Source organism: Coregonus clupeaformis, chromosome 13, assembly GCF_020615455.1.
Source record: "Coregonus clupeaformis isolate EN_2021a chromosome 13, ASM2061545v1, whole genome shotgun sequence".
NCBI classification, from domain to species: Eukaryota; Metazoa; Chordata; class Actinopteri; order Salmoniformes; family Salmonidae; genus Coregonus; species Coregonus clupeaformis.
The window spans coordinates 27,032,584-27,045,206 of NC_059204.1; positions in this window are offsets into that span (position 1 = coordinate 27,032,584).

Here is a 12,623-nt window from a genome sequence, read left to right on the forward strand (position 1 = left end):
TAATTGAAATTAATTAATTAGGCCCTAATCTGTGGATTTCACATGACTGGGCAGGGGCGCAGCCATGGGTTGGCCTGGGAGGGCATAGGCCCACCCACTTGGGAGCCAGGCCCACCCACTTTGTGATGGTTAGAATAGGATATTGTCAATACAGTAGACAAAGAAATGTGTGCCTAATGACATTCGGCGATTGCCATTGATTAGGCCTACATTAATTGATGCGTCTTGCTGACAAATTGACCTTTTTTGTAGCCACTCTGGTAGCCTACTCTTTCAGCCGAGGCAATTTTACACACATGAACACACACAGAACAGGTAGCTTAAGTTCGATAAAATACACGAGTTGAATCAAAATATGTTTACACCCTAGTTAATGAGTTGTCCATAATTCATAAGTTGAATCCTTGGAGTTTTCACAGATCGTGTGACATAAAACACTACCTTTCTTTCCTTACATTAATTACATTTATAACAGTGTTATTTGTAATTATTAAGCATTTAACAATTTAATTAGAACATTGAACTTAATTACTGCAGTGGGCTAAATCAGGGTCACACAGAGTGTTTCATGGTAGTCTTAAACAAATCTACTTTGAAACAAAAGTATACACCTCACACACATAGTTATGGGCTTGAAATAAAGAAGACACCTGTACCATGTCAGATATATTGTTGAAATGTATTTAAGTTTGAGTTTGCATCCCAATATTACACTTTATATACTGTACATCACAGAAGACTGAAATATATCAAAACTGTTTGGCATAGAAATACCAGATTTTTGTGGTTTGAAAAGAAATTATGTTGATTAATTATGAAATTATGAAAAATATTAATAATATTCCACCCATGAGGCCACTAAAGGGCGATTTGGTCATTTGACTGCAGGAAAGAGCTAGACCCTGTACGATTACTTGATCTTGGAGATCTCGGAAAATGCACTGTAAGTGTGTGTAACTATGTAACATTTCATTATGTTTCGCCGTGAAAATAGTTCTCATTGGCACACAAATCCAAAATAATGTAGGCCTATGCCATTGCAAAATCAAATGCTTCTAAACGAAAGAGTTACATTTACTCTCATTAATGTTGGATGGATTGGATGCGCATTGGTGTCTAGCTGTAGGCTAGTTGTTTATGTCTAGTGATATTGGTGACCATCATCAGCTGATCCAGGAAAGAAAACAAATACTTATAGACAATAATAAAGCTAAATAAATGGTCAACTTTTTCTGGCCACAGATGGCACAGAGAACAACAATACCCGTGCGCACCTGTAAAACAAAGCAATGAGCGCTCTAAACAGATGACTGACAAAAGCATTTGCTGGTAGGGAAGAGTGGGGGAAATTATTTGAATTTGGGCGCTCACTATTAGTAAGGGGACACCGGGGAAAGTAGTTTTCTTTGTCATATTTTGTCTTTTTATCTATTATAGACCCATTCGGGTTAGTGCTAATTTGTAGAGAGGCTCTCTATTTGCCCTCAGAATGCATTTTATCCCCATTCTGAATGTCTAAAGCAGCCTTTAGACATTCAGACTGGGGGGTTCTACTAAGCTATATGGAATTGTTTTAAGAAGGTCATACCAAGGATAATTTTGCTATTTGATTTGGAATTGTAAGACCCCTTGAAGTATAAAAAAATATATATAAAAAAAAGGATTTACTGAAAAATGTGTTTTGGCCTTACTGCTATTAGCCCATACAAACGCATTGTATAACATATTCACTACATGGAACAACAGATAGTCCCCCCCAAATAAAATTGTGTGTAGACCAAACTGTTCGGACGCTACAGACTGAAGTTGGCAGATCGGCTGTATTGACTTCAGACGAGTCCCAAGATGCTTGTGGGGGTCGTAGAGCAAAACCATCGTGTTCGTGAGAGTCTCATCTTTCCATAGAGGGGTCAATAGTTTGAAGTCGAAACCGTTCAGACGCTACAGATGATTTTGTGAGAAGACCGATTTTCGGGATGTCTCATGGTCTGACAAACACAGCTCTAGCTTTGTCTCCTTTAAAAGCGGATGCGGAAGTGCGACATAGGCAGATGCGGTGGATTGACACTCATGCAATGCAAAAGAACAGATATCTGTCACGGATTCAGCCGAGGCTGCCCCAGGCTGCCCCTCCTCCTTGCTCGGGCAGGCTTCGGCGTTCGTCGTCACCTAGCTACTACCGATCCATGTATCTATGTTCGGCTTGTTTTGTCTTAATTGGTCACACCTGTTTTCCATCATGTAGTTATGTCTTCCCTATTTAACCCTCTGTCTCACACTGTGTGTTGTGCGTGTTTGTTCATGTTTTGGTTGTCGTTAGTGTGCGGGTTTGTTCCCTCCCTGCGTGGAGGTTGTTGTTCATTATTTTACCAACGAGTAAAGTACGTCTTTTGATTAGCTCTGTGTCCTGCGCCTGACTTCGCCTACCGCATTGCACTGACGCCTTGACAATATCTCTAGCTTAAACTGACAGATTTATGTGGAGGCGCGGACATCGACCTTAGGTTAAAGTATGGGTTGAAGACATGTACAAATAAAATGTGGAACTCAGTCGGGGTCTCAAATTACTGTTGAGAGTTAGAATTAAGCAATAAGGCACGAGGGGGTGTGGTATATGGCAAATATACCACGGCTAAGGGCTGTTCTTATGCCTGGATACAGTCCTTAGCCATTGTATATTGGCCGTATACCACAAACCCCAGAGGTGCTTTATTGCTATTATAAACTGGTTACCAACGTAATTAGAGCAATACAAATAAATGTTTTGTCATACCCATGGTATACCGTCTGATATACCACGGCTGTCAGCCAGTCAACATTCAGGTCTCAAACCACCCAGTTTATAATATATAATTTATGCCATTTATCCAAAGCAACTTACAGTCATGCGTGCATACATTTTACATATGGGTGGTCCTGGGAATCAAACCGATTACCCTGGCGTTACAAGCACCATGCTCTACCAACTAATCTACAAAGGACCATACAGTTCATGTAGAATAGTAGAATACAATACAAGGTGCAATTACGAAATTGGGTTGTGCATCATCAGTTTTTCTCTTATGTCAGTAACTGAGTCACTCAATTAGCCAGGTCAGCTAACAATTTTTAGATTTTTAAGTTATTTTAGCCAGCAATCTAAACTTGTAGTTATCATGGACGAATACTGACTGGGAAAGCAGGACATGTGCCCAAGGGCCCTGACTTCCAGGGGGCCCACATTGATTTTGTTAGTCACTCTCACTCAGATATCATAATAACATAGCAGTCATGGCAAAATATGTAGAATTGCAGGAAATTAGCTATAAAACTGCAAATATGTATCTCCACCCCATAGCAAAATGGGTAAAATTGCAGGAAATTTGCTTTAAAACTGACATTTTCTTATCTCTGTCCCATGGTAAAATGTGTAGACCTGCAGAAAACTTGCTTTAAAACTGCAGCATTTCTCTCCCCATGGCAAAATGTGTAGAATTGCAGGAAATGTACTTTAAAACTTAAATGTTTCTATCCGCTGTCAATAAAATTGGGGGGGACCCCCAACCAAATCTCACTTAGGACCCCGAAAAGGTGGCATGTTTTCATGAGCTTGGGTCCCAGGAAAACACTGAATTTCTCATCTGGGTCCCAGGCTGAAAATATTTATGAACCCCTGGTCTAAAGAATACATATGTTCTTCTGAAATATGAACACAGAAGTACTCAACATTTTGAACCCTTATTATGGTGGCGATTTGACACAATTACAATCATGGTCTTGAATTGGACTCGCATTTTTCAGGTGTCGGTCTTGACTTGGTCTCGGACCCTTCGCCCCCCCCTCCCGGTCTTGGTCTTCACTCGGTCTCGCCCCCCCTCCGATCTTGGTCTTGAATTGGACTCGATTTGCTCTGGTCTTTAATCAGTCTCACTTTAGGTGGTCTCAAACACAACACTGCTAGTTGATATTGGCCGCTAACATTAGTGACTTTCAGCTACAAATGCAAATGTGTAAAACGCAGTTTATCTCTGTATCTTGCATTTTGAAAATGCATCGCTGTTTATGGCTGTATTGACAGGCTACATTTGCGCAGCAATTGTGCATGCGTCCATGCATGTGCGTGCGTGAGGGGTCACGAGCTTTGAACCACTGCTTTTTGGGGTCGAGGGTCAAAAAGTTTTGGAACCACTGAGCTAGAGAACAGATTGCTGATTTGCTGTACAGCTAAAGGATCGGGTGCGGTGCAAAATGTCAAATTGTAGGGAGAGCGGATTGCCATAAATAAATATCCAGCTCCAAAAATGGTTTGGTGATCAAGAATATTAACTGTTTACTTTGCATGCTCACCAGCAATGGGGCATCAAGCAACAATTCCTAGCATAGGCCTAGCTACTGGTCTTTTGGTATGTCAAAATTGCTTGAAATTGATAATTTACTTATGAGCTTGCATTTGGAATTTGTTGTTAAAATTAATTAATACAATCAAAATGTGTTACTGTCAAAATAATGAAAAGGGATGTCAGTAGTTGAACAAGTCATTGCATGTAGATTTATTTTTGACTTGACTTGAGACTTGACTTGAAAAAACTTGGGACTCGACTTTGATTCTTAGACTTGACTTGCTCTTAGAATGTACAACTTGGACTTGACTCGAGACTCGACCCGTTCTACTTGGGACTCAACTTGAGACTCAGACCTTAATTGTGACTTAAGACTTGCTTGTGACTCGAATAATAGTGACTGGGTCAACATACTGTTGTACATTGCTAGCTCCAGGCAGCATCTGGTTATTTAAAGTAGTTAAACTTACTTGCCGGTTTGCCATTCATCAATGAACAAACATAAAACACAAAGCATGCTCAAACATTGAACAGTTTTTTACATACAGGTTTTTACCTTTTTGCAGAGAACACTTCAAAACGTAACACTTTCTTATGTTGCTTTTACTTAAAATGTAAAATATTTATTAGAAACACAATGTGGATGATGGGTTCACTGTTCTTCAGATCACACACACACCTAGGAATCAGGGCCGGATTAAGACGTCACAGGCCCTGGGGCTTAGTTTTTTTATAGGCTCCCTTCCCCCACACCCCGCCCCTACAAATTGGGAGTTATTGAGAAATGTTTATTTACATTTACATTTACATCATTTAGCAGACGCTCTTATCCAGAGCGACTTACACATTTCTATTGGTTCTAAAGATAGATTAGTCTTCTCTTTTCAGCAGTAGGCATTTGCTTTCCAAACTTTACATTTTTCTCGGGATTGTATTCTGAAATCTGCAAAAGGCAAACTGACAGCTGCAATCAACCATAGAAATATAATCCATAGATGGCAGTTCCCATTCTAGTCAGGACTGGCATCCATTGCTATTGTACCCATGAATTTCACAGTCAAATTGCCAGGGTAAGAGGTTACAAAACCCTTCTATGGATTATATGTCTATGGCCACAACCACAACAAACTGTAGCCTATATCTGGCGTGCAAGCTGCCTAAACTGTGGCCTTCCCAACTGTAGGCATACCGGTAACTGCCAAAATAAAGGAAACATTTGAGTAAACGAGGGATACAAAGAATATGTTATGGTGTGGGGTACATTTTCCCGGCATGGTTTAGGTCTATGCCAAGGTGCATTGAAGCTGTTCTGGCAGCTCATGGTGGCGCAACACCCTTTTAAGACACATTATGTTGGTGTTTCCTTAATTTTGGAAGATTATTTTAAAAAAATTTATAAACTACTGATCATCTGTGCCTAAATAATGCTCTCTGGTGTATTTTGAAAATTGAGAGCAGGCTCTTGTGGTTGGATAAAACATTATTATTATAATTTTAAAAAAGTTATTCTTATTTTTTGGGCCTCTTGGGCCCCCCACGGGTCTGGGCCCAGGGGCTTCAGCCCCGGTAAGCTCCTGCTTTAATCGGGCCCTGCTCGGAATACAAAACCATTTGCAAACATTTGGATAGATAGCATGCATACAAAAATAGCCATGTGTTTCTGATCAATGATTCGCAATTTACAGTACTGGTTTATTATTGCCAGTTCTCATATGTCTGTCTGTCTGTCTCTGTGCACCAGTTTCTGTTTATTATAAGAGAGAGATTCCGCCCTGCAGCCCTTAACTACCTACACTACATTACCAAATGTATGCGGACACCTGCTCGTCAAACATCTCATTCCAAAATCATGGCCATTAATATGGAGTTGGTCCCCCTATAACAGCCTCCACTCTTCTGAGAAGGCCTCTATGGACCTCACTTTGTGCACGGGGGCATTGTCATGCTGAAACAGGAAAGGGCCTTCTCGAAACTGTTGCCACAAAGTTGGAAGCACAGAATCATCTAGAATGTCATTGTATGCTGTAGCGTTAAGATTTCCCTTCACTGGAACTAAGGGGCCTAGCCTGAACAATGAAAAACAGCCCCAGACTATTATTCCTCATCCACCAAACTTTACAGTTGGAACTATGCATTGGGGGCGGTAGCGTTCTCCTGGCATCCGCCAAACCCAGATTCGTCCGTCGGACTGCCAGATGGTGAAGCGTGATTCATCACTCCAGAGAACACATTTCCACTGCTCCAGAGTCCAGTGGCGGCAAGCTTTACACCACTCCAGCCGATACTTGGCATTGCGCATGGTGATCTTAGGCTTGTGTGCGGCTGCTCGGCCATGGAAACCCATTTCATGAAGCTCCCAACAAACAGTTATTGTGCTGACGTTGCATCCAGAGGCAGTTTGGAACTCGGTAGTGAGTGTTGCAACCGAGGACAGTGAGCTTGTTGGCCTACCACTTCGCGGCTGAGCCGTTGTTGCTCCTAGACATTTCAACTTCACAATAACAGCACTTACAGTTGACAGAGGCAGCTCTAGCAGGGCAGAAATTTCACGAATGAACTTGTTGGAAAGGTGGTATCCCATGTGAGAGAGAAAAATTACGTATTTAACTGATTTGTTTAATATTAGTAGTTAACAATTAATTTGCTTAAAGACATTTCTTTAGTGCCAATGCTGTGCTTCTGAGAAAGGATGGTTCATCTCTTCCACATTCACTCCCCGCAGCTGGTCTAGGCGTGTAGTCAAGGACATGGGATAGAGATAAACTTGAGGAACAGATAGACCTGTATTGTTTTAATTTCTCTTTGCTTCTCAGTAACCTGGTAATACGGCATAAGACAAAGAGCCTCTGAGAGTTACCACAGTTCTTCAGTCTATCCAGTTTTTTTACTATCTTCCAAGGGCACAGCTGTGGGGAGATAGAAGAGAATGGAGGCTAGCTTGGTAGAGAAAGGAGTAACAGAACTGCCGTTATCACTTGTTTGTGCCTATAACCTTATACACCCAATACACCTGGCCACAAGAAGAAAACTAGATAGATTATGATGCCCTGATCTGCCAGGGAGGGGTGGAATGCGTGACTAAACCGTTTTGGGATTCTATATAAACCCCTTGCGTCTCTATATCGTTGGGCTCTCAACAAATCACCTACGGGGGGGTTCGTTGACCAGCTTCATTATTGCAATAAATAATTGAAATCAAATAAAGATTGATTGTTTGAAAAAATGACAGTCTCTCTCACTTGATTAGAATTTCCACGACACCTATGACGTTGCCACATTGAAAGTCACTGAGCTCTTCAGTAAGGCCATTCTACTGCCAATGTTTGTCTATGGAGATTGCATGGCTGTTTGCTCGATTTTATACACCTGTCAGCAACGTGTGTGGCTAAAATAGCCAAATCCACTAAGCCAAATCCACTAATTTGTAGGGGTGTCCACATACTTTTGTATATATGGTGTATGTTCACCCTGTCTTGAAGTGTTAATACCTTCAGAATCTCTGAGGCACAACACTGAAGTTGAAATGTAATCTCCTTCCAGTTTGCGCTGACATCCCAGCTAACAACAAATGTTCCCACAACTTTAGAGAACGTTCCCTTAAGAGTCTCATTACGCCATTATCTAACGTTTTCATGTGAATGTTCCAGTGATGTGCAAGGACTGTTTCCAAGAGACCATTAAACACAACTTACCCAGAACGTGGTTACCATGTTCTCAGAATATTCAATATTAATGTTCTAGACACGTTTCATTGGAATGTTGCAAGAATATTCAAGTGTCCATTTTTCTGAGGGTTAGGAGAATATTCCTCAATGTCACACCAAACATACACAGAACATGGTTGCCATGTTCTCAGAATATAAGAATGATCTAGACACGTCCCACAGCCCGGAGCAGGTTAGTTTTGAAGGATTCTTTGCCATAGAAATGTACCTGGCTAAAAGGTGAGCCACTTTTGCGGTACCGGTTATCCCAAGTTAAACTCAGAATTGACCAAAGTAACCTCACTAACTCCTCAAACTAGATTCGTAGTATAGGGCTCTGCTCATGTAAGTTAGCAAACACGTAATGAGATGGTTATCGGCTACATTAACATTGCAGTAGTCATTGGCGGGTTGATTACCTAGAAAGCCATCGAGGCACGGTAAAATAATCACAAACAGAGCTAGATAAAGCCAGAAGAATAATATACTTGTTGAGCATAGCTATAGCCATCAGTCTTGTGTGTTTTCATGGTCATCAGTCACCCACTTCTAAGTTTGTCATGTTACAGGGCTTTTTGTTGCAAGCATGCGCGCGCATCACTCAAACATGACGTTTGCTTGTAAACAAAAAATGGCTCTCTGAACTTAGCTAAGCTGTGGGGGTCACTGGAGAATGTTTGCTCTGCTGATGCTTGTGCAGATTTTTATTCTTTTGGAAATACAGTACATTGGGTTAGCGCCAGCCTAGTGCATCAACTCCCATCAAAACAAAACAAACAGACTGAAAGTAGAGTAGTGAGAATTTTCACATTACAGCGTTCTTCAGTTAAATATGTTTATATGGTCATGTTAATATGACAGTTTTGGTTGCACAAAACAAAAAGTATTGAGACAAGAAAAAGTGGCAAGTGATCCAATACACAGTGCTGCTCGACATAATTAATCTTGGCTCAACAAACATAAGGTCGAATTGGACACATGCATGGTAACATGAGTGGGGAAAGTATTGTGTTCATGTATGTATGATTCAGTAGCTGCAGCTCCAGTAGGCCTAGCTAGGGAAGGGCTGCCTACGGGATATTCATATCATAGGGGTGGCTTTCTAAACCTTAATGAACAGAAAAAACTTTAGCATAGTTTGGTAACAATAATAAGCTCATTAAACTGTGTTGGCCGTCTCCAACGGGACTGTCTGTGTGATCTCTGAACTGTTTGTAAGTTCACCATGATCAGACATCGCTCTCCCCATTGATCTAAATAGGGAACACAAGCTACTTGTTCTGTCCGAAGCTGATTAGAATGTTACACTCAAACCAAGTGCGGCTAAAATAAATTGACCAACAAAGGTACAAATATCCAATGCATTTTTTTAAGAACTTGAACTTGACCGGCTAACTTCAAAACAAGACATCTTAGATATTAACGGAATAACTTATATGCCCTAACCCTCATGAAAACCTTAGATTTTTACAATGAGATGCAACTTCTGCCTGCTTGCTGACGTCAGCCACTAGCTTCTTCCTTGCCACTCCTTCAATGCTGAGCAGCCCCAGGGTTCTCCAGAGTGATTGGCCTGCGAAGCCCCTGCAACCGACCTCAACTGGGGGCGTATTCATTACGCCAATTCTGTTGCAAAACGTTTCTAAAACGGAAACAAACGGAACGAAGCATCAGGGACCTAAATGAATTTGTCCAATATAAACTTTCGTGTTCGTTGCAAAATGCAACTGTTTGCAACTGTTAGGACAAATTATTTCACCCCTGGTAGATTCCAGGCTCTCCATCCATTCTGCTGACTCTCAAGGATGAGGGACTGGTATTTCTTGAGCTTCCGCTCATGTGTCTCCTCTATCCTCCTCCCAGGGCACTGTAAGCTCGATGACGACCTGCACCTGCTTGGTGCTTCTAGACCAGAGAACGATATCTGGTTTGAGGCTTGTGCTGCCTATCTCCTCTGGGAATCTGAGCTGCTTCTTCATCAACCTCCTGATAGGCTGACCGCCATGTTCAAAGATAGATTTATAGAGAATGTTCTGTGCTTTTCAATAGTGTATCAACATAGGGGTTTACCAGTAAGAATAACGTATTAATGCTTACTGCTGATACAGTATAAAGAAACATCCAACATCGAGGGAGAAACTTTTAGAGGAAAATAGTTGTATCTACAATCTGTGTTCCACTCATCAGGAATAGAGCACCAAAGAAAATACTTGAAATGGGGGAATCATCATTCAGGGAGAGTTCATGGGATGGACAAGCCATCGTTTATTATTGAATAAAAAAGTAAATTAGCCACGATACGCCAAACATGTGCGACTTTCATAGATTTCAAATGGCATGATATTCTGTTTAAGTTATACAAAGCATGCTCAAACATTGAACAGTTTATAAATACAGTTATTTACCTTTTTGCAGAGAACACTTCAAAAACTAACACTTTCTTCTGTTGCTTTTACTTAAAATGTTAAATATTTCTTAGAAACACAATGTGGATGATGGGTTCACACCAGCAGTCTCCAGATCTCACACACACATCGGAATACAAAACCATTTACAAACATTTGGATAGATAGCATGCATACAAAAATAGACACGTGTTTCTGATCAATGCTTCACAATTTACAGTACTGGTTTATTATTGCCAGTCCTTGTCTGTCTGTCTGTCTCTGTGCACCAGTTTCTGTTTATTATAAGAGAGAGATTCTGCCCTGCAGCCATTAACTATCTATGTTCACCCAGTTTTGGAGTGTTAATACCTTCAGAAATCTCTGAGGCACAACACTGAAGTTGAAATGGTATCTCCTTACATTTTGTTCTGACATACCAGTTTTACGATATCCAGTTTATGAAATAAATATATATGCTTAACATACTGTACACTCTCCTAACACACATACATACATACAGTGGGGGAAAAAAGTATTTAGTCAGCTACCAATTGTGCAAGTTCTCCCACTTAAAAAGATGAGAGAGGCCTGTCATTTTCATCATAGGTACACGTCAACTATGACAGACAAAATGAGAATTTTTTTCTCCAGAAAATCACATTGTAGGTTTCTTTAGGAATTTATTTGCAAATTATGGTGGAAAATAAGTATTTGGTCAATAACAAAAGTTTCTCAATACTTTGTTATATACCCTTTGTTGGCAATGACACAGGTCAAACGTTTTCTGTAAGTCTTCACAAGGTTTTCACACACTGTTGCTGGTATTTTGGCCCATTCCTCCATGCAGATCTCCTCTAGAGCAGTGATGTTTTGGGGCTGTCGCTGGGCAACACAGACTTTCAACTCCCTCCAAAGATTTTCTATGGGGTTGAGATCTGGAGACTGGCTAGGCCACTCCAGGACCTTGAAATGCTTCTTACGAAGCCACTCCTTCGTTACCCGGGCGGTGTGTTTGGGATCATTGTCAAGCTGAAAGACCCAGCCACGTTTCATCTTCAATGCCCTTGCTGATGGAAGGAGGTTTTCACTCAAAATCTCACGATACATGGCCCCATTCATTCTTTCCTTTACACGGATCAGTCGTCCTGGTCCCTTTGCAGAAAAACAGCCCCAAAGCATGATGTTTCCACCCCCATGCTTCACAGTAGGTATGGTGTTCTTTGGATGCAACTCAGCATTCTTTGTCCTCCAAACACGACGAGTTGAGTTTTTACCAAAAAGTTATATTTTGGTTTCATCTGACCATATGACATTCTCCCAATCCTCTTCTGGATCATCCAAATGCACTCTAGCAAACTTCAGACGGGCCTGGACATGTACTGGCTTAAGCAGGGGGACACGTCTGGCACTGCAGGATTTGAGTCCCTGGCGGTGTAGTGTGTTACTGATGGTAGGCTTTGTTACTTTGGTCCCAGCTCTCTGCAGGTCATTCACTAGGTCCCCCCGTGTGGTTCTGGGATTTTTGCTCACCGTTCTTGTGATCATTTTGACCCCACAGGGTGAGATCTTGCGTGGAGCCCCAGATCGAGGGAGATTATCAGTGGTCTTGTATGTCTTGTATGTATGAAGAAGTTACAGGTCTGTGAGAGCCAGAAATCTTGCTTGTTTGTAGGTGACCAAATACTTATTTTCCACCATAATTTGCAAATAAATTCATAAAAAATCCTACAATGTGATTTTCTGGATTTTTATGATGAAAATTACAGGCCTCTCTCATCTTTGTAAGTGGGAGAACTTGCACAATTGGTGGCTGACTAAATACTTTTTTTCCCCACTGTACTCATTTACCATTCACACATGCATAACATAAACATTGTAGACATCAAAAATACAATTGCTTATTATAGTTCATTTAAGATCAAGACTCATTGTAGTGTTACTGTATACAACCCTGGCATAGTCTTCAGAAAAGACAGTCCTGTAGAGAAGCAGAGGGTTCTAACATGGCCATGCAGGTGAGCAGTGAGTTAAAGGGCGCCCCACTAATTCAGTCTTTCAGATGGGTGGAAATATCCAATATCATCAAACCAGAAATGGCTGTGGATGTCATATGTGCCTTCTAGAAGATTACTCTTAATAAGTCAAACAATACTGTCCTTCACAGACAATGTTCTGAGAAAGAGAGAGATGGAGTGGACAGAAACCCAGAATGA